This window comes from Ambystoma mexicanum, chromosome 1q, assembly GCF_040938575.1.
Source record: "Ambystoma mexicanum isolate Mex_15411 chromosome 1q, UKY_AmexF1_1, whole genome shotgun sequence".
Taxonomy (NCBI): Eukaryota; Metazoa; Chordata; class Amphibia; order Caudata; family Ambystomatidae; genus Ambystoma; species Ambystoma mexicanum.
The window spans coordinates 1446624734-1446647974 of NC_090922.1; the positions used below are offsets into that span (position 1 = coordinate 1446624734).

Genomic DNA, 23241 nt, shown 5'->3' on the forward strand with positions numbered 1-23241 from the left:
CAATGTGTGTGTGACCTGCAGGTTTGCAGGTTCGACTCCCAGCAAGGTCAACTTGAAGGGGCCTCTGAGGGACCCTCGAATGTGAAAACAAGGCAAAGTCACCACACACGAATAGATCTGCCAAACACGAGGTTCCATTCCCAAAATATAGGGTTTATTGCAATACAAAATAGTCCCAATTGGCCAAGTGGTCTCACGCCCCGCGACGTGTGTCTAAATAGACCTCAGGGGACGCAAGCAAGCAAACGACGTACATCAGTTACATATATACAAAAGGAGCACCTTACAATCAGCAATGACACAGTATTACACATTTGATGCCGCCCCAATTCATTTCCCTTTGAATTAGAGGCGATGATTGACCAGTGTGACAAATATGACACCTTAGACCACCATATTTAGTAACAGGTTGCAATCTCCAGTTTTACAGACATCATTCTTTGTTTGCGAGAACACAGCGTTTCTGTTTCTCATAGGCAAGCTGTGCGTAGGAGACTGGCGCATACCAGGCCTCCCAATCTCTAAATTTCGATTCTCGCTCTGGAGGTCGGCCCGCTCTCCAGGGCCTCACTGGGATTAGGAAGGGGGGCCGTAAAGAAGAACATAATTCAACTCTTTAAATGCTAGTTTTGTACATTGCTATTCTTTCAAGAGACTCGCTGGCATTTATGTACTGATTAAATGCCTTGCTCCCCGTCTTCAAGGATATATGAGGGAGGGAATCAGGCATTTCTGTCTGGCTCTCCAGTGTAATGTTTCAATATGTTTTCGTAGCCTTGGACCATTGAAGCAAAATAATATCTACAGCAAAGCAGTTTTATATGAGGCAAAGAGGCAACGTTAAAGAGAACAGAGAGAAAACAAAATGGCGATTCTAGTCATCTTAAAATGGCCGCACTCTAGCTTGGCCAATAGCTACGTAATAACTAATGAGCATGTATTCTTAACACTTTAAATGAGGCGATTGGTCTTTGGCCAACCAATTATCCAACATCTCCTTCCACTCAAGGGGTGTCCAGTTTTCCTGGACTGACAAACCCTCCTCTTGACCGTATGCCAAACGCCTCATCCATACATTGCATCCTCCTCCTACCAAGTACCTAGATCAGATTCGGAATCTGATTCGAATTCTGACTCATATACGCTTGTTGTCTCCTCCTCATTATTATCAATGTCGATTTCCATGAACTCTTTGATCGTTCTAGATTCATCACCTGTGTGGGTGTCTGGCCTGATTATATTCTTGTGTGTTACCATCTGCACACATTCTTCACTGATTGCAGCGCACACTATCGGAAGACAGTGTATGCAACAACAGCATGTCACAAATATCCCCAATATTGCTACTAAGATTGCAAACAGTTTCCATCCCCAGGACCGCAACACTCCCCAGAACCAGGAGCTTATGTTCAATTCCCAGCCTCCTTCAGGGGGGTGGACATCCGAGCTTAACGCATGCAATTTTCTTATCGCCTCGCAAATTGTGGGGGAGGAATCACTTACGAATATGCAACACGCTGATCCCACAATTTTGCAAACACTGCTGCGATCAACTAAGATTATATCAAGGGCCATTCTATTTTGTAGTGTCATTAATCTAATTCCTTTTTCTTCAAGAGTCATATTATATAATATATCAGTAGTTCCATTTATTGGTTCTTCTAATATCCTTGACAGTCGTTTTATGTTATAAGAGTTTATCGCCTGGCCCCAAAACGGTATGAATGATTTTGCTATGTCCTCTACAATCAACCTGTCTTCAATATTACGGCGAGGTCGTGACCTAGTCAATTTGGTTATGTCTGATGTTTTTAAAAGAAACACCCCAGGGAATAGAAATCCCAAATAACACATACCTCCACAGTTCCTAGGTAACCAAGGATATGCTTTTTCTTCACATATGAAATACACAGGATCTCCCACATATATTGGTTCCACTTCTTTATCAAGGAATGCTATATTCCTGCATCTGGTAAATGTTCCTACCTGGAAAGAACCAGTTTTCTTTAGACAGAATGGGACAGAATGAGGGTTATAATTCACTGTATATGAAGGGGGTTCCGCATCCTTATTCCCATGTGGGTTCATGTGGAACGTGATCACAGAAGTTTTATAAGGTACAGACAATCTATCCTGTGGCATCATTCATATTTGTGTTATCTAGTTGACCAGTTTCACTTTCGTTCCATTTCCCTTAATATAGGGCACTCAGAGAAGCATAACATGCAGAAGTTAAAGGCAGGGGCTGTACATACCATCCTATTCCCTGACCACCATGCTGCGGCAGGTGGGCACAAACCCAAAAATTATTTTTTCTTAAGATTGAGTGTGTCATATTCATTATTAACAGCAATGTGTTGTTCCCATATCCTTCCCTATGTTTCTCTTCCATTGGGGACAAGGTATAGGAAATCACATGGACTGAGCTTTCCGTTGTGGAAATGTTCATCTTGGGCAAAAGTACTTCAAGTGGGTGTATTTCCTCTAGATACCATAACACAGATATGGTCAACACTGGGGCTATTATACTCATTATGCACATTACTATAGTTAGACCCAGCATACAATTTGTTTTACCATGTCCTTTTTTCGCCTTCTTATGCACTACGTTTAACTCTCCATCGGTATCGGTGAAGGAGGGGGCATTGGCTGATTTCGACATTCTTCTCTCGTCCTTCTTCTTCCGTTGTGGTCGTCATGAATATTGTTTGCTCTTGTGCTTCTCCGGATTTTGAAATAGTTCAATCAATGTCTACAATCTTTTTATGCCAGTTTTCTGTCTGCCTGGATTGCCTATTCATCTGGCAAGGCCTCCGTGCATTTTGCACATTGCTCTAGAATTTGAGAGCAGCTTCCTTTGTACCACGTGCGCTCCGCTTGTTCACTCGGGTTCCTGACACGTGGATTTAGCACCGAGGAGTTGCGTTTTCATGAGCTGTCTAATTTGCACAACTCTTACGCCACGCTCCTCTAAGCCTCCGGTTCCCACTTCATCTGAAAATAGGAAACAGAGGCAAGAAATTCACAAAGACATGGAAATGTGATCACTCCTTTCTGCTCCGCAGGTTGTACCGATTTGCTCCTGGTACCGGGTGATCAACAAAATAGTGCGGATGCACTTCCAGTTTCAAGCTCTGAGTCAGCCTGGAGCACAATGGCAGATTATGATGAGTGCCCAGGCGACAATGCAGGCTGTGGCACCACAGGAGATGGTGGGTGCCACAGATGTATGCGCTCGATGTTCGCAAGTAGTGATGCACAATCTGCTGGATAACGTTGAGGCACTCTTTGTCCTTCCGCTCTTATGGCAATCTCATCAGGCTCTGTTCTTCGTTCAGGCAGCTTTAGTGGCACAGGACTGGCAATGGCATTTTTCATTTCTGGAACCGTTGCTATCTCTTTCTTGTCTTTGTCTCGATGAGTTGACGAGCCGAATGGCGATGGCACTTTCTTGGCGCCTTGCGTCCATCCACGCGTAGTGCTGTCTGCGTGGTTAAGAGAACTTCGTAGGGCCCACGTCACCTAGCTTTAATGCATGTCCTGGGCCCATATCGCATCAGTAATGCCTCCTGCGCCTGCTGATGAATCAAACGTAGTTTTGTTTAACTAACAAATTACAATAAATGCTGAGTACAAGGTCACTAACCTTCGTCTTTCTCCTTGACTGAGGTTCGTACCACACATTAATTTGTTTCCCCACTTCTTTTGTTCTTGTCTTAATGAGTGGAAGAGACCCAGTCCTGGCCCATACTAACATTCACATGCCCTACCCCAACCTAATTTTCTAAATGCACTTCCCGCTGGATTGACTATTCCTTTTCCCATATTGTGCTGAATTGACAATATCCTGTTCACCCAACTACTCTATTCTGCATAGCCCTTGGCCCATCCCTGTATTTCGTCGGAAGTGCCCCCATCTGTATTTCTTTAACCACCCAAATTCTATTATTTATTATGCAGGGCACTTCCTCCGATCGTACTGTCAACATTTCTGTATTTAAATCAATGGTAGTTTGTTTCAATGTCTGCAAATGCGTTTCCTTCTCCCACATTACATGTCACTTTTTATGTGCCTCGCATTTCATTATTGCCACGTGTTTTGGACACGTAAGTGCAGACAGTAATCGCACAATCAAAGGGCCATGTTGTATCCCAGCCCCATGCGATGTTAAGAACCCTCTCTCGGCCCATAATCGACCAAAGTTATGGACTACGCCAAAGGCATACTGGCTATCAGTATAAATATTTACACTTAAGTTCTCAGAACCTTCACAGGCTCTTATTAAGGCAATTATCTCTGCTGCTTGGGCGGAGTTATAAGGAATTCTATTGCTCTCCACAACACATTTTAATGTGGGGACAGCGTATGCAGCAGTTGATATGCCGTCAGGTAATTTAAAACAGGAGCCGTCACAAAACAGTTCCCCTTCTGATTCTTTTAGGGGTGTTTTACTTAAATCAATTCTCCCCTTCGTTTCTTCCTCTGTAACCATTAAACAATTGTGGGGAGGCAATTCAGTCCCATAAATGTTTTCTCCGGGTATGGGCATTAGTTCTGCTGAGTTCAAAAGCGCTACACCTCATTATTTGGATGTTAGGCGCGAATAAGACAATTTCATATCTAGTCAATCTAGCAGAGGTGAGGTGTTGCGTTTGTGTTCTATTGAGTAGAACATCTATGGCATGTGGCACCATCAAAATGAAGGTGTGCCCCAATACCATTCCTTCTGTTTGTTTCACTGATGCAGCAACCGCTGCAACAGCTCGCACACATCGGGTAGTGCGCACGCTACAGGGTCCAGCGCAGAAGAAAAATAGCCGCACGGCCCATTTCTTCCACCTTGTTATTGTGTTAAAACAGATAACGTGCATCCTTCATTTCTCATGCATTAATAGCCTAAAAATCCTTCCATCATTCGGTGCGCTCAAAACTAGAGCAGAACTCAAAATGGTTTTTAGCGAATTAAATGCTTTCTGACATTCTTCATTCCACTACTAAATCACCACTGCATCCTTCTTTGTTAATCTCACCATCACTTCCATAGCTAAAACGAAAGTCACAATTCCCTTTCAACCATATAAAGCCATGCATATCATAGCTCTCACATCTTTCTGTATCATACCAAAAATGCTTTTTATTTTGACAATACACGTGATTTCTTCACACTTACTTTATGGCCCTCTGAAGCAGCTAGATGAGTTAATAATAAAACAATACCTTTCGTCTGCCAACATTTTGTACTGCTCAATTCACGGTAGCATTATTCCTCTTCTTTTGTATTATTTGTTTTCAAGCATTTCGCATACAATGTTCAGTAAAAGACCCTATTCTGCTTTACTGAAATAAACCCCTCGTTCCGACCCCTATTCTGGGCTGCTCTATTGGGGTTACAACTACAGTACAATCACCACTGTTATTTCAGTATGCACCTGTCTGAGTATCAATAATGTTCCCCCTTCCTTCTCTGTTTCCCATTTGTGTACCCTGCTCATTTTCACTCCAAGTAATTACATTGAACGCCTGGCCTCCATTTTGTGCTCCATTCTCTTGATCATTCTGATGCTGCTGCATACAATTTCTGTTATGACCATTCGTTCCCCCGTGCCCTCTGCGAGACCTTCTCTGACCATCTCCGCCCCTATTTTGTAAGTGCGGACATTGTGCTCGCCAATGTTCTTCCTCCCTGCAATATGCACATTGGTTTAATCCCAAAAGCCCTCTATACATACTTGAATTTCCCCTGTTCCTGTCTTGTCCTGCTACCTGCTGAAGTAACACCCCTACTATCGTTCGCAGGGCTTCTATTCTCATTTGCAAAGGATACTCATTACATATCTCATTTATTTCCCCTACTGAAGTGTTAGGGCTTGACATCCATCTCATTGTTTCCCGCACACACCTCTGCAATCTTTGTCTATCTCCTATCTGTCCCGGGGGTGGCAACGATCTCTGCATATATCGTCCTGCCGCTTTCTTTCTGCCTCCCTCAATATTCCTTCTCTTGTTCTCCGGTCTGACAAATACTTCAGAATATTCTTCATCAAGCTCATTCTTTATTTCAAACAGTCTATCTACATGTTCTTTTATTTCCTCATCTCTCCCTCTACCACGGGCTAATGCATTTAAATCCAACAATCGTTGCGGTGGTAGCTTTCCAATCAACTTTTTCCATTCTCCCAATAAATATTCCCCCATGTATTCCAACAATACCTGTCTTTCATTGTTCCATCTAAAGTCGTGCAGCGATGCTAGCGTAGACGCCTCATCATTGTCGTCTATATACATTTCCACCTGCATTTGTAGCCGACACTTTCTTTCCTTGCTAATCGCGCTGCGACTTATTCTCTTACATTCATCTTGTTTAATTCCACTCATGGGAGGGGCAGTTGGAGCAGTGACACTCTCTGGATCAGGAGGTGTGAAGGGATACGCCCGCTGAGGCTGTGATAATCGCGAAACACTCAGAGCTTAGTGGGGTCGTGCAGGGTCTGATACAACGTGTGGCTGTGCTGGCGTTGGGAGGGGCTGAGCAACGGGAGGGGGGTTGAGTGACGGCTACTGACATACTCTGTTTTGTTCCACCCCTCTTACCCTGTTTTGTTTCAGTCAAAATTTTGTTCGTTAATTCGTCTGATGTGTGTAGCTCTCTTTTCAAATCTATTTTCTCTCTGTTTAATTCATTGCGTCGTTTTGCCTTTCGCAAGCTATTTCTCCACTCCTCCTCCTCCTTTTCCTCAGCCTGCTCTGTTTTTGACTCACGCCTGCACGCATATTCCTCTCCACTTCTAAATCTGAGCATCGCTTCCCTCCTCCAGTCCCCAAGGATGTCTAGTGCCCCAGGGCGTGCTCTTCTACTTATCAACACCCTTTCCAGGTTATCTATACGTCCCATCTCAAAACTCCCATGGCTCAGCCACTGAAGGTCTGCCTGTTTTCTGGTTTGCTTATGCCAAGTCTCACACAACATTATCGCTCCCATACCATACTTTATGTACATCTCATAAGCCGGCGTTCCTCCCGGGGGTGCTTCCTGGCAAGTTTTCAAAGATTGTTCACAGCAGTGGAAAAATCCCGCTAAAGTGGACAATATCCCAGGCATGTTTTAACCTTACCCTTGGCTAATCAAACTTACTCTGGGTGTTTGATTTTTCAAAATCAACTCTCAACCAATATCAGGATTACTTACGAATCGGGGCACGACTCACCTGATCAATCAATTTGTCTTCTTCAAGACACAATTCGTCCGTATACTGATGCAACCAATGACGTTGTGTCTGCGTATCTCGGCTCTGCCTCGTTTTCAGGACCCTCGTCCCTCCTTGTCCGCTGGCCAGGGACGTCGATCAGGGATCAGCGGTGCGCAGATCTGCAAAAGGAGTCTCTCATCGCTTTCACAGGGGCCCCCGTACACCTCTCAATCCCGGCTCGATCGCTCCCGTCCTCGCCGTTCTTCTGCCTTCCTTATGTTTCAACGTACACAATGGAACAAGTGGGGGAGGGTGTCTATTCGGGCGCCATCTTGAAGGGGCCCCTGAGGGACCCTTGAATGTGGAAAGAAGGCAAAGTCACCACACACGAATAGATCTGCCAAACACGAGGTTCTGTTCCCAAAAACTAGGGTTTATTGCAATACAAAATAGTCCCAATTGGCCAAGTGGTCTCACGCCCTGCGACGTGTGTCTAAACAGACCTCAGGGGACGCAAGCGACATACATCAGTTACATATATACAAAAGGAGCCCCTTACAATCAGCAATGACACAGTCTGACACATTTGATGCCACCCCCAATTCATTTCCCTTTGAATTAGAGGAGATTGACCAGTGTGACAAATATCACACCTTAGACCACCATATTTAGTAACAGGTTGCAATCTCCAGTTTTACAGACATCATTCTTTGTTTGCGAGAACACAGCTTTTCTGTTTCTCATAGGCAAGCTGTGCTATTCTTTCAAGAGACTCGCTGGCATTTATGTACTGATTAAATGCCTTGCTCCCTGTCTTCAAGGATATATGAGCGAGGGAATCGGGCATTTCTGTCTGAATCTCCAGTGTAATGTTTCAACATGTTTTCGTAGCCTTGGACCATTGAAGCAAAATAATATCTACAGCAAAGCAGTTTTACATGAGGCAAAGAGGCAACATTAAAGAGAACAGAGAAAAAACAAAATGTCGATTCTAGTCATCTTAAAATGGCCGCACTTTAGCTGGGCCAATAGCTACGTAATAACTAATGAGCATGTATTCTTAACACTTTAAATGAGGCGATTGGTCTTCGGCCAACCAATTATCCTACATCTCCTTCCACTCAAGGGGTGTCCAGTTTTCCTGGACTGAGAAACTCAGCCTTTCATCCTGCTGAGGTTGAAAATTGAGTACCAACACAGGTTGGGTAATATTGTATGTGTATTTGTTCTATATTAAGCACTTAAACATAAGTGTTATATAATAACGCATCATTATTGTTTGGCCTTTCATTCCCAGTGATTTAGTACTATGGGCCTATACGCACCGATATTAATGATACATATGGTGATCCATGCTTTTTGAAACGTATATCACTTTATAGTAATATAGTAACCATATTTTTCTTAGTGTGCTTAGAAACAATGCTATGTGATGCCATTCCTGTTTTGTCAAGGGGTGAAAGGTTGTGTTCCACCGCTTCCTGTGATGTCACTTCTGGGTGGGGTCAAATTACATCACTTCCTGTGATGTCATCGGAGATCAATCATTGTGTGATATCACTTCGCTACCCCCTGGCATTTTGGTGAAATTACGTCCATGAAGTAATAATAGGAAACCTTTGTCACAACATTTCAACTTTGTATTTATTGAAAGCTCCTTCGCAACACAACACTTGCATTGGTGGGTTTACAACAACGGGGCCTTTTCAGCTCCTGCATTTGTACATCACTAATCCAATGCTTTGCTGGGTGCATGGTGTCATGGGAACATAGCTATTTATGTATGTATTGGGAATTTAAAAAAGCGCCTAGACACATAATGGTGTTTCAAAGCGCCACAAGACAAAAAAAGGGGGCGGAGGACAGGGAAGAAAACACCAAGCACAGTCCTACTAGGCCTTGCTATTAACAATTTAGCAGCTGGAAGCTGCTGTCTGTCAGACATCAGTGAGATAATAAGTCAGTAGCGCCTGACACTTATTCACATATCCTGATTCCTCCTCTTAAAATATCTCAGTGAAGCAACTGCACATGCACATGTTTGGGCAACCAGTAAGGCTCGAAATAGAGAAGTATCCAAAGCGACCTTCATTATAAATTCCACTCAGCCTCATGGAACCTACCCAGTCCAGAACCCAGGGTCTTTAGGTCCTTTAATCACTGCATACTCAGTTGAAGTTCTGTCCCATTCAGCCGCAGTGCAGCCCAGAATGCTGCAAAACATGCTCGCCTACACCAGCCTACGCCAACTCCCACAGATTGTATGCATACAGCTGAGAAATAGATGTCGCGTCTGCCAATGCTCTATTGGTGTAATCAAAATGTTGTAACCAGGAACGTGCTCAGCCACTCGCTTTATGAGCACTATGTGTGTCCTTCACTGAAGTCCTGGTCAAAACAAACATTGGAAAAGCCAGCAGTCTTGGCTTGTGTACAAGTATTAGGCATTTGCCAAGCACTGCTGTTAGATGCCCAGGTACTCGCACCACAAGTGACTTTGCTGATACAAAAGCCCAAACTGTTGGCAGTGCCAATGCTTGTTCTTTTTCAAATCAATTAGGATAAAATCAATAGAAGAAGATATTGTGCGAGTACATGTAGCATATTGATGAAAGTAAGATGCAAGCACTTAGACGTGGGACTTCAAACATAAGTTCTTGACGGTAGCATAAACATCTGCAAATAAATCCTTATAATAAAAGAAGCTTTATATATTGTGGGATAGGGGGTGCAGGTATAGAGGAACCTGAGGCTGAACATGGCAGTTCCTGTATATGGCGAACCCTCGCAGCCCTACTTTATGTGATGCTAATGCAGGTTTTGGCTAATGGGTGGTCGGATGCATTCTACTCACAGGTGTGGGCAACAAGAGGCTTGCAGTGTAGGAAATTGCATTTTCCTGGACCATGTGTTTTGGTTGGATTGAGCCCGCTAACACAGGAGCCGAGATTGAAACCAGCTGCAGTGGTTCAACAACTGTGGTTTGGTGGTGCTCAGGCACCTCAAAGAGGAAGGGAACTTTTATTGTTATATGGGAGCACAGCTTTTTGTTATTTTGTGGACATAGAATACACTACAGGGTCGGGACTCTGCATTTGACACCCTTCTAGAAGGACTTGGAATGAGGGAGCCATATGATCTTAAGTAATGATAAAAACACACACCTCCTCTTTGTACACATATTTGAGCGATGTCTCACATGCACTTTGACCACCATTGAAGGTTCCACACTGTATACATCAAAAAAGCCCCTGCATGGCAAACCTCAGCCTCATCTCCCAGCAACTATCAATCCCAGACTATCATGACCTTGTGTGGAGATTGGTGCAATCAACTAACTTTCATGGATCGCCTCCTTCTTGTCCACATCACTTGGACTCGTCATTTGCACCACATCCATCAGGCAGCGATTAACACTTTCCACCACCCCATTACTTTGGGGAGCTACACCACTGTCGTCCTGTGTTTTTATACAACATTAGTACCCGGCGAGGGACAATCAGAATGAAAGGACCATTCTGATTGGCCCTCACCAGGGCATTACCCGACCGGGAATCCCTGGATTCATGCCTTTGTCCCCGGCTGGGAGCGTGGCAGTGCCTCAGCTAATGATGAGGCCCAAAGTGGGGCCATCCCCGCTCCGAGCCCCCACACGGCTGGAGGCAGCCTTTGTCCCCCGCCGGAGATTCAGGTATGTTATTTCTTTTTATGATCATCACTCACTACAAAATCATTGCCAGATCATTTCACTCAGTGGTTTGTGTCTGCAGCAAAGTCCCTGTTAAGTTGTAAAGCATGTGAGATTTGTGGACAAGGAATTGTGGGTGGACACCCAATCTTTTCGAGACCAGCTTTTGACCTGAGAAGTGGTAACATTTTTACGTGAACCGAACCTTCTGAAGTGAGACGATAAAATTGAAGGATTTTATACTCTGAACTGCATTTCTTTTTCTTAATTTATCTTTTCTTCTTTACTCTTGTTTTATACAGCGATGATGTGTAATTTAATATGTACTGCTATTTTGATTTGAATTTTGTGAAAACTCGAGTTCTTTGACCAAAACACAATACATAAATAAAAAAGTAAAGTCTCCAAGGTGTCCCCTGTCTCCCCTAGATTTGATGCATCTCCTACGCCCCTGCTAGAGAAGTCAAAACCTTGTTATACACATTTAGTATAGGTCAAGCCTATTCTTTAGGAGTAAAAGACCAATGGTTACTTTCAGATTACTTTTAGTAATACAAGGGCAGTAGGCCCCCTCCAGTTGTACAGTGACTCTTGGACCAAATCACAAACAGTCAACTGGACAATATACTTTTTGGTGAATAGTGAAACACTTATTCTGGGTGCAGTAGAAACCTATAACCACTTTTGTCATAACACATAGTTATACCAGGTGAGTAAAACCTAAGGATGTAATATACAATTACAGATGCTTTTGAAATCAGGGCACCCCAGATTGAGGTAAGCAATAACTCTGGTAACTTGTTTTGGATGGCACACAGCTAACACAAGGTAAGTAAAACCCACATACTTTTACTTCACAATGACGGTGAAAGTAAAACCCAATGTCACACTTTACTGAATACTTATTCTAGGTAGGCAACAACCTAATGTAGACTTATTAAGGACATGCTAGCAGCAAGGCAGGGGAAGCAAGACCCAGTTGGGGGACACTCATACAGTTATCCTAACAGGACTAACCTGGTGATACCAACAGTTGGAGGACACTCATACAATTAACCTACAAGAATAATCTGGTGAAACCAACACATTGCCTTTGTAAAGAGGCACAACCTAATCACAGGAGAGTAAAATACCTTTACATCTACTTTCTTTTAGACTGGCAAAACAGTGGCTAAGGAAGAAAAGATGTTAACCATACTTTTAAGAATAGTGCATCACACGTTCAAGATCAGGAAGAACTTTTGTAACTGTTCACTCTTAGAATTACAGTTACCCACCAACTATTTACAAGTAAGTAAAACACTTGATTTATTTTCTAGGCAGAAGTCCCAATCCCTTCAAAGTCTTTCCCTTATTCTTGGAGCACGAGTGTTCTCAGTGGCAGAAGGGGGGGCTCACCAGGACTAGTGACCAACAGGCAGTGTTAGAATAAGTTCTTTAGTAGCAAAAGTCAGAGTTCCTTAGGAAAACTGGCAAACAGGTGAGTACTTTACTTCTAGGGTTAGAAGAGGGTCCAGGGGCTTCACAGAAGACACCCCAGCAAGATTCTAGCAGTGGGACGGAGTGCACTGGATGAGGGACCTCCCAATCACAGAAAACACCCAAGGACTAAACAGAAATCCCAATAGGCTTAAGGTAAGTATATACCCAAGCCAACACAGTACCTCAGCAATGAAGAAGAGATTGCAGCAGGAGAACTTCAGGGACTGCAGCCAAATACCCGGTCAGTGGATTCCTTGTCCTGGAGACTGAACACAAGATCTCAGCAGGGACTTTGCCACAGGGATTAATGAAGAAGGCTCTAGGCAAGATTTCTCTTGCAGCTGAATGCGGTTCTGCGGGTTTGGCGCCTTTTCAAGGAGCACAGAAGAAGACAGAAAATCACAGTTGATTTCTCGTCGTTTAAAAGGTCCAGCACTCTTGTGAGGGGAATTTTCGGACTCGATTCGTGTCTCTGGAGATACACCAGGATGCCCATGAAGTTTCAGCGAGATTCAGAATTCGGAAGACCGTGCACCGCACAGTGGCTTGAGGTCCCAGGGTATTTGGGTATTGTAGGAACGCAAGGTTGCAGCAACCTGTGGGATGGCTCAAAATGCAGGCCTTCTTGAGTCTAGTGGGTCTGACCTTTGGGTTCGGGTCTTCCTTTTCGGAGACCCCAGGTCGATTGGAAGGAAGGACTGCAGCAGGCTCCAGTTACACTGCAGGCTCTCCATTTGCTTGAAATCATTCCCGCCGCTTTTCCTTCGTCATCCTCTTCGGTATTCTGTTCCAATGGTCGGCATGACTTCAGCTTCCAGGTTTCCAGTATTTATCAGGAACTACAGCACAACCTCTGCATTCTCTCCCCGCATTTTACAAGAAAGGGGCGTCTGGTTGTCCGATCAGGACAGCCAGCTCCCCCACTGGGATCTGTCCAGGTTGAAGGAAGGTGTAAGACAAAGAATGAGGGAGTTTTGGGCTGCTCCCCCACTTCCTGTGCTTACAGACTGACTGGAGCCTGGGCGGGGTGTCCCGGGGACTCCCGCCAAAGACAAAACTCAAACAAAGGAATTTCCCACCCTGGATGTCAGGGGAAAGAACAAGAAACGACAAGAAACACTAAAACGGCAGAAAAAGAAGACAGGGGCAATTTTGGTAAAATGAGCACCCTTAGGTGCCTTTACTGCACTGTGATTACAGCCCGCGGTAATCCTTTTGGTGCACCAAATTAGTAAAAGGTATCACTGCCACCAGCCATTTAAGGTAAGATTGTTACAGTTTTAATGTGAAAGGGGATAAATTGCATCTCCCCAGCACTCCACAAGGTGGGGTGTGCTGGTTTCACAGAGTAAAATGTAAAAAGGATCCAAAGATCCTTTCTACCCTTGGGAACTGTAGTTCATTCAAGGTTAGCACAGGAAAGTTAAATGGGGAGCCCCTAGTGCAACTCAGCAACAACAGGCACTTATTGCCAATAAGTTGTTAGACATGATAACTTTAAAAAGACACTATGGAGAGTCGTAAAAATGACACCCATAAAAAGAGTTAAAGATTAGGTGAGTGTGGAAAAAGGTTCCCACTCACTGAGGTATTAATGAAAAATATCCCACTAGAAAAGCAAAATGTTCTTGAGTTGAACTAGCTCTGTGGAAATCCTACCTAACAGGTTATAATTTCATCTTGGAGTATTTAGGTTTCTTGACCCTGGGCAAATCACTAGCTTACGATGATTACCTTAACCATGGGGTAATTGATACTTATCAGAGTTCTAAGCATTAGTGAGGATTACAGAGAGAAAAGCCCAGGCAAGCTGCCAGTGAGCAGGTTTAACTGTGGATCGACTGGTTGGCAAAAGGACACGCCAAGCCCAGTTGTAATCCCATAGCAAAGCTTCTGAGCTATGCCATAAGGGTTTCAGAGATGGAATAAAATTGCGCGGCCAAGTGTCCAAGGGCAAAGGTAATAATTACATTCTTCAAATCCAAGTATGTAAGGATCCATTTCACAAGAGCGGTCTAGCACGTGTAGCTCGAGGTGCACCAAGAGAGCAGAGAATACATATTGACATCCCAAAGAGCAGAGGACAGATATGGCATGGATGGACCCCCACAGGATAGCCCAAGCCTCTCATATCTTCTGGAGACCAGCACGACTGAGTGGGTTCAATTCCCTCATCTCCCAAGAGCCTCTGGCCAATGCAGTGTATCGTCAGGGATTAAAAGCAGTTGGCTTGTTAAATGTCCTCGCCGATCCCTTCAAAGGCGTAGTTCCCATGGAAGTCATTGGCCAGGTCACCAGATGAGCTTGAGTTGCTGATTCCACGGAGACTGACTGATGTTAGCTTACTCGATAGTTTTACAATAGGTTCTCTACTGCCATCAGTAGAGTCCAGCAGAGCTTGAGATTTCACAGTTTGCTGGCTCTCCGATCACCTCAAACACCATTCGGCCGTTTCCTTAAATAAATGTTAATGCTGCCCCCAGACTTCTTTATCATCAGGTCATCCACCATGGATTGCAAGCAGATACTCATCATGATGGCATGAGGACTGATAATGGTAACCCACTGTAGTCTGTCTTTGCTCATTAAGTATTCAAAAGCCAACTCAAATTTCACCTCTACTTTTCCTGGGCTGCTGTTACCTGTTCCATTAGTCATTGGCACAGATGATGTCACTCTCCAGCACCTCATCCGGGTCACCTTGAAGTTGCCTTCTTTCATATGCTCGTTCGCTAGTTTCACTTGGAAGTTAAGTTCATTGCTGCCAGCACTAACGATCACTTGACAGCCATTCTCTGGGAAATCCGTAACACATGGGTCAAATTTGAGATAGCCGTAATACTTCAAGGTTTGTGCTAGGCGGATAAACTCCTTCTTCGATACCTTCTCCTGCAGGGACTTCAACTGTCAGTGCTGCTCCTTATTGATCAGAATCCACCCGCACTCAATGTCAGAGACAGTTTGAGCATGCAGTAAGTTGAAGCCCACTCATTTATCCAATACATTATTATCATAAGAGGAAGTCCAGTAACTTTACCGTAGAATTATTTTGTATTCTGGATTCCACAGGCTAGTTACAGATACATATGGCAATTCAAATTCTTGTAGCTTCTTTACAAAGGAAAATGAGCCATCCTTCCTCTCCCGCACCAGGAACAGTTTGAAATAACACCCCTCACTCCCGCAAGTCATCTGGCAGATCCAGTTTAGAGGCCAGGGCCTCCAGAACCTCATCTGTCTGGTCTGAGGTAAAGATGGTTACTTTTACTTTCTGGTCATTTGAAAGGGATACTTCCAATTGCACCTCCTCAACAGGGATCTGCTGTGTTTCCTGCTGGGCTTCTCACAGGAAGCTGTTAAAGGTCTCACTGATTTCCAACAAAGGCTCTTGGCGCACTGCTTGCATGTACTTCTCCAACTGTTATCGTCTCTGTTCCACCTCGGCAGGGGTCTGCGTGAAAATCATCTTGGGAGGGAAAGCTGGCACCACATTGTGACCATACTCTTTTCTTAGCTGCTCATGCAGACCCAGTAGTTGGCTGTATCACACCTGACGGTGCAAGACTCCATTCACATGGATGTTATAGGCCTACGGGCAGCCCTGCACTCCCTGCTGCGGGCCTCGGTCTCGGGGATAGAGAAGTGCATGTCCCCAGCTCATGCGTCCTTGCTCCCTCTGGCCTCGGCACGCGCCGCCTTGTGCACCCTCTCCAGGCATGGCATACGCAGACTCGCGCCAGCCTTAACCACCTCCCCCCTGTCTCAAAACATTTCTTATTAAATAAGGGGTCAATAGTGGCTGCCCTTTTTGGAGGTTTCCAACACGTCCCACTTATATTGAAAAAATTGGCCCTTATACAGTTGCTGTTTGCTCTGTATCTTGATATAATATCTGTGCCCCTATACGATTAAGTTCATAATTGTGCATGATTATAAATGCCTCAAATTCAAATACACATTTAATCAAATAGGATTTTTATAAAACCTCTGTTAAATGGTAAATAACATTAGGATCACCCATCATAAAGGTCTTCCAAACATCCTCAATTATGAAATTATCACTATTCAACTTGCCATAAACTAGTATGACCTATGATCTGCTGATCTTTAATTTAGCTCCACTAATTTCCCATGATTCAACTAAGTTACATGTCGTTCTTTTATATATTGCCACAGCTTTTTATTATAAGGAAATCAAAATACATAAGATTGAAACGATTAAGACAATATTGAATAAATAAGCCACAATTCATCCGTGTGGCCAGGCCCACCATAATTTGCTCACCATTGAGATCTTGGATCATTTTTCTCATCAGAGTTTTGTAGCTGAAATAATTTGTATCTATATTGTTTGTAGCAATAAAAGGGCTTCCAGCCCTTGCAGTTTGAAAGAGATCATCGATTAGACTGCCTTTTAAAAAGGTAGAACGAGATCGGTAGCCACGAATAGTAATTGATAATAGTGAAGCATTGGTGAAATTGCCACACTTCCAGTCATAGTTATTCTGATGTGCTTTAAGCGTTGTGCTAACTCTATTAATTGGATGTCGAATTCAGAGTAGACATATTCAATCGAAGAGCAAGCTGGTAACCTAAGCAAGGATTTTAGACATTTACTTTCTAGAGTGTCAACTCCTTACTACGCTTAGAAGCCCACATTTCTGCACCATATGCAATAGAGGAAAACATATTTCTTTGCAGACTTAAAGAATTTCATTCACCGAAAAGCCACCATTTTTGTGTCCAACTGCTCTAAGGGTACCAAGCAAATGCTCTAAGGGTACCAAGCTGCTGACTAACCATCTCGTGTGTTTTTGCTAATTGCGAGGACCATTTCAGTTTATTACCAATAAAGTCCAAGATACTTTAAATGGGAAACAGGTTCAAATGATTTCTCAATTTGAGTCTAACGCCCCGATTATTGTATTTCAGTCCAGGGTGGAAAGCTATAATCGTGGTTTAAGTTTAGCATAATCACTGAGGAGGTTAAGTTGCTCTTGGAGCCTCTTTGGCATACTGTTAAATAGGACTAGGTCATTCACATAGCCCAACCAATGGACAAGGAGATCAACCAGCTTCGGAGGAGAGATGTTATATGAAGATAAGGCCATAGTCAAATCATATAGGTAAATGTTAAAGACAGTATTTGCCAGAATGCATCCCTGCTTGAGCCCAACAAAAAGTAGTACCCAATCAGTGACCACTCCCAGCCTAACCTAACCCTTACCTTGGTGGTGGAATGTGGGGCTATTATCATCCTCAACAGACCTATTTAATGTGTGTAGTTTGTGCCAAAGGTGCCCTCTATTTCCCCTATTAAATGCAGAACTAAAGTCAGCAAATTATACACACATGGACTGATTCTGAGAATTCCATGCTTGTTGGATAATAGGAACCAAATTTAGAATGTGGTCTATGGTATTACTGTTTTTTTTTCTGGATCTCTGTTTGATACATAGGGATTACATTGTTATCATCAACCAGGCTGTTATCTCTAGTAGCAATACACAAGCAAAGATCTTGGCTGGAGCTTCCAGCATGGCCAAGATCCTGTAGTCACATGGATGGTTACACACTACTTTCTTAAACACAGGAACTATTATACTGTCGGTCCAATATTTTGGAAAGTTAGAATTGCTGATCACTAAGAAAGGTATATCCCAACTCATTAAGGATGTCTGGATGCGTATCTGTACAGACTGCAGGAGCGGAATTAACTGGGTGGCATACTTTTTGTCCCACAGAATGTCTTCCACAAAGTCTTTGTCGACCTGTGCTTCCTGAGTGTTGATATTAAAGTGTTGTGCAGCCTTTAGTAGCAGTTCATTGTACTGTAGTTGGTGGTCAACAGGTGAATCTGCCACGGGCTGGTCCTGGCGGTCTGGTGACTGGATTATGTAAACATCGTCATACAATGGGTCTTGGTCTTGACTATCAAGGTCCCCTTGAGACCCAGGGTTGTCATAGTATAAGTTCTGAGAGGGGTCTTGGTAGGTCGAGGCCGGGTTGCCTAGAGCAGAGGTGCTAGGCTGTGGCTCGAGACAAAACTCTTTGGTAGGGGGCTGCTGTGCAGAGGCCCCTATCTGTGAGGCATCTTTATGGGTTAACAGTTGGTCTGGGTGTCTGTCCATAAAGTCCACAAAACTTGCACCCTCAAGATGTTATAGAACTGTTCAGGTGTATAGCCACATGAAGGTGGGAAGCCTGACATGATAGAGATGGCCTGGGAGGGAGTTTGCTTTTTGTGGTGTATAGCCTCTGAGAGAGAGTCTGCGGGGGGTAAAATGCCACCTGTGTGCTTTTTGAGGCAAAAGGAGTAGAAATTTGGGACTTCTTCGGCAACCTCGCTTTAAGCTGGGAAGCATGGACTATTTCTTAATTAACTCCTGCATTTTCAGCGTTTTCTTGAGAGACGCCGAAACGCCTTTTGCCACCTGTTCTTCAGCACGCAAAAGGAGGGCCTTTTTGTGTGCGGTGTCCAAATCGACCTTCGGTTACGGAGCCCGTCATGAGGCGAAAGCATAGGCGATGGCCCAGAGGACAGTCAACAACCAAAGGTTTTCTCCATGGACACCGCATGGGCTCCGACGCTCGACGGTACAGTCGAAAGTCAGCCATGATGTATGTTGTTAGTGTCTTTGTGCTTGTGTGCACTCTGGCCGCTGGGTGTCTTCTCCAACACAGAGCCACCGGCCTGCTTCTTGGAGTCGGGGGCCCGCACATGGGGGACCCGATGAACGCTGCTCGCCCAGGCGTCACTCATGACTCCGATACTACCCTCACTAGAGTCCTACATCACATTGTTGGAAGCCTTGGCCTGCATGGCGTGAGTGGGCCAGCGTTTGGTGCGCAGATCCTTTAAAGTTTTCATTCAAAGCAGTTTACAGGATTTGCTAACTGTTTCAGGGTGGTCCCTCAGGAGACAGTAATTGTGTGTCCTTCCACAGGAATTTTCGGTGGCAGGTAGGGAAAAATTTGAAGTGAGATCTGTCCATTATTTTTTGTAAGGGCCGAGTTGCAAAAAAAAAGGGAAAGGGGATGATGGAATTTGCATTCTCTAAAGAGGTCAGTATGGAGAACCACCTCGCTCTCTCTGTACTGTAATGTGGCAAAGCCTGTAGAGACCCGTGTAGGCCACGCCTGGTCGATCAGTCAGTCGCCGTCGATCAGATTGTTTGTCGAAAGCCGGCGAACAGTCTGTTGGCTGCGCGACAAAGCAAACAAAGGAAAGAAAGAGTCTACAAGTAAACTTTCAACTAATTAAAGGCATCAGCCCGGAAGAGAACTCTGCATTTGCGACCAACTTTGATAGCGGAAAAAAACAATCTGAGGGACCTTGACACGTGAAGGACCATGGGTTCAGTGCATGTCCCACTAGGGATAGTATTCCTTACACGCCCTGTCAACATGCGTTTGATTTTTCGAAAACAAATCTTGTAATAATCTGCGACTTCCACTAGATGTCGGATTATGCAGAGCATGTGAGCTAAGCATATCCACAAGCTCCAGAAGTGTATGTTATTTGATGAAATACAGGTTACTAAATAGTGGTTATTATATTGTAATTGATATTGGTGTTCCTCAGTGGATTTTTTATGTAAACTGTATGTTGTATTTCATATTATGGAATTATGTTTTTATAATTTTTCAATGTAATTTGGTTATTTTTTTAATTAAAATGATATAAAAGAAAGGTTTATATATTAAAAATTCCAATTACACTTTATGTATATTGTAAAAGTAGACTTACATATTATTTATATTTAAAAAAATATTTGTTTGACTTTGGTTTACTTTTAAATGTTTTTCATTAGTAAACACTTTGTAGTGTTAATATGTTGTGCAGCATAAAGTAAAATTGTAAGTGTCCTGTGCATTTTTAATATTAATGTATTCATTCTTTTCAATTGGTATAATATGTATACTATTTTGTAAAAACAAAAAGATTTGGTTTTAATAAAGATTTCCTTTTTAATAGCAGGTCTTAATTGATATTAAACATTTTTGGAGATGATTAGTTGCATGTTTCTCCGACTGCAATTATTGCTCCACATTTTAAGCAGCCTAAAAAACAATAAGCATACAATGGATCGATACTTGGTACATTTGGAAGTGACACACAATCACCAACTTGACATGGATTAGGAATTTAAAAATATCGAGAAACATTTGATGTCATTTATAACATGCCTGTACACATGTGTAGGTGCAACAAGGCAAGGAATGGAGGGAGGACAAGAGAAACGATCTTACTAGACCTTGTCTCATTCAGATCGGGCAAGTACAGTAACCCAAAGCGCAGGGGAAGTGGAAGTGGAAGGGGGGGGGTAAGGGGAAAGTGCAATCAGGGCAACATTGCTCTGAGTAAGTGCAGCCAGACAGCTTGGCTCAGGGTAAGTGCAAGGAGGTGGAGGTGGGGGGGGACTGTAGAGATTACAGATGCAACCCCACGTGCGTGACAGGCCCGGGGAACTGGTCAGGAAGGGCTAGGTACCCAGTGAGACTCCGAGGGTAAACCAAGCAACCAGTTAGCACAGAAGACCGCTAGTTCAGCAAGGGTGGGAGGGAGAGAAAGCAGAGGAGAAAAGGAAGGTTTTCAGCTGCTCCCGAAACTTCAGGTAGTCCAGCTGAGAGAGGCAGGGAGGCCGTTCCAGAGGGAAGCACCTGCAGAGGAAAGTAATCTGCCCCCTACTCTCTGTCTGAGGAAGCGTCTGACCCTCAGAGTTGGAGGTAGCAGGGCGAAGGGCTCCAGAAGGAAGGTATTTATGAAGAGTGTTGAATGTATTGAGGCCCCATGCCCCAGGAAGCCTTGTGGATGATGCATGGGGTCTTGAACTTGATCCTTGCAGCCACCAGGAGCCAGTGGAGAGATTTCAAGGATGGAGAGATATGGTCCCTGGGCTTGAGTCCAAGGATAAGTGTAGCAGTCCTGTTCTGGATTAGTTGGGAGCATGGAGAGAAGGGGAAAACAGATTGAGCAACAGGCTTTTACAGTAGTCCAACCTAGAGAGAACCAGGGCTTCTAAGTCTAAGAACTTCTGGGGGAAAGCGAGAAAAAGGAAGAGTACCTCTGAGGAGGTGAAGATGGTACTGGGCCTTCTTAGAAAGGTCCGTGATGTAAGGAGAGAAGGAGAGGGTGGAGTCGAAGGTGACACCAAGGTTTTTGCCTCACAGGAAGCTGAATGACGAGGGCCTATGGAGGGCGGCCAGAGTGAGGGGGGAGAAAGCGGGAGCAGGGGTCCCGATGAGAAGGATCTTGGTCTTGCGGCTAGACAGTCAGGAATGTTCGAGAGGAGTGGAGGCTGAAGGGAGCCATAAAGTGAGCTGCAGGTTATCCGCATAACACTGAAGGTTAGAGCAGAAGGTGGAGATTAGGTGTGCCAGAGGGGCCACATAGAGATTGAAGAGCCAGGGTGATAAATTAGAGCCCTGGGGAACACCACATGTGGAGAGAGAGGTGGTGGAGAGAAAGGATCCAAGTTGGACCTGGGAGGGTCGCTTCAGGAGGAAAGAGGTCAGCCACTCCAGGCCCTGATCTGTGATGCCCAGGTTCTCAGAGTCGATTGATCAGGATGGTGTGTTTGACCATGTCGAAAGCAGAGGAAAGGTCAAGTAGCATGAGGACAAAAGGAGCGCTGGTGTCGAGATTGCAGAGCAGGTCTTTACAGGTGTGAATTTCCTTTTTCTACAGATAGTTTATATAGGTTTTCTTTTAGTATTTAGTTTTTTTTAGTTGTACTAACTACAGTGGAACTTTTTTATTGAAGTTTGTTAAGTAGTCTGATTATTATTATAAAGAACTCTAAAATAGATTTCATTGTGCTTATTTCGCATATGTGCTAAAATTGCTGAATTTCCTAAACTATATTTTGGAAGGTTACCCCTTTTTAATTTTGATTTGCGGATGATGCAAATTACTTCAGTTACATTTCACACATCATCTGGGGCAGGAGTTTCAAAGTAGTCATAAATCCAAGATCTTAATTTGCCGAATGAAATTGTTCCTGCAGTAGTTATATTGTTGGGATATTGCTTTTTGTTTTTACTAGCAGTATTGTTTGAAATGCTTTGACTACTGTCAGTACTACAAACATTTACTTGTGATATTTGTTCAGTTGTTGAATTGTGATGTAGAAGTTAAAGTAGTAGTAATAGGTAAATTATCTTTTTTTGGTTTGTGTGCCACACTAGTCTTACTTTTTAAAATACCACTACTTAAAAGTGATGAAGCTTTAAGTTGCTTTTTTTCTGATGTTACAAGACTTGTTATTGGGACATTACTTGTTTTATTTTTACTTATATCCAAAGTTTTATTAGGTCAATTTTATAGCACCTTTCATCATTATTCTAGTCACAACACGCTGTAGGTTGACCTCCCTCGGGTTTGGAGTCCAGGCATGGAATGTTCAAGGAGGTGCTAGTATGCGTGTGTGCATATTGGCCAATGCGAAGATAAAGTGCTAAGATGTATTTTTCGTAGATTCACTAAAAATAGTTTGCATCGTTGAAATCGTAGTAGTAGTAATAGCAGTACTAATAGGGAATGTATTTGTATTATCTTTTTGGCTTTGTGGACTTTGAACTTTTGGAATTGTAGTATGTTTATTATTAGTTGAGGTATACTTTGTTTTTGTAGTGTAACAGCACTTTCAACTATTAAAGCAGTGCTAGACCTAGCAATAGGCAATGAAGGTTGTATTTTTATAGGCACATTTTGTACTGTTGAAATACATTTTAATTTATTTTGGGTGGTTTTTAATGTGTTAACTTTAGGTATTTCACATGGTTTATTGATTCATGAGATGTGGTACAGGTAGCCCCAGTGGTAACATTGTTAGTATTTAAAAGTGTATTACCTATTTCTGTGGCTTCTTTCCAATGTT

The 23241-nt window shown here is 43.5% G+C and overlaps 1 pseudogene; it reads right to left on the reverse strand.

Annotated features, from left to right (window-relative positions):
* Positions 1–14549: 14549 nt before the first annotated feature.
* On the reverse strand, positions 14550–16188 carry LOC138522513 (sorting nexin-17-like; annotated as a pseudogene).
* Between the last annotated feature and the right edge of the window lie 7053 nt (positions 16189–23241).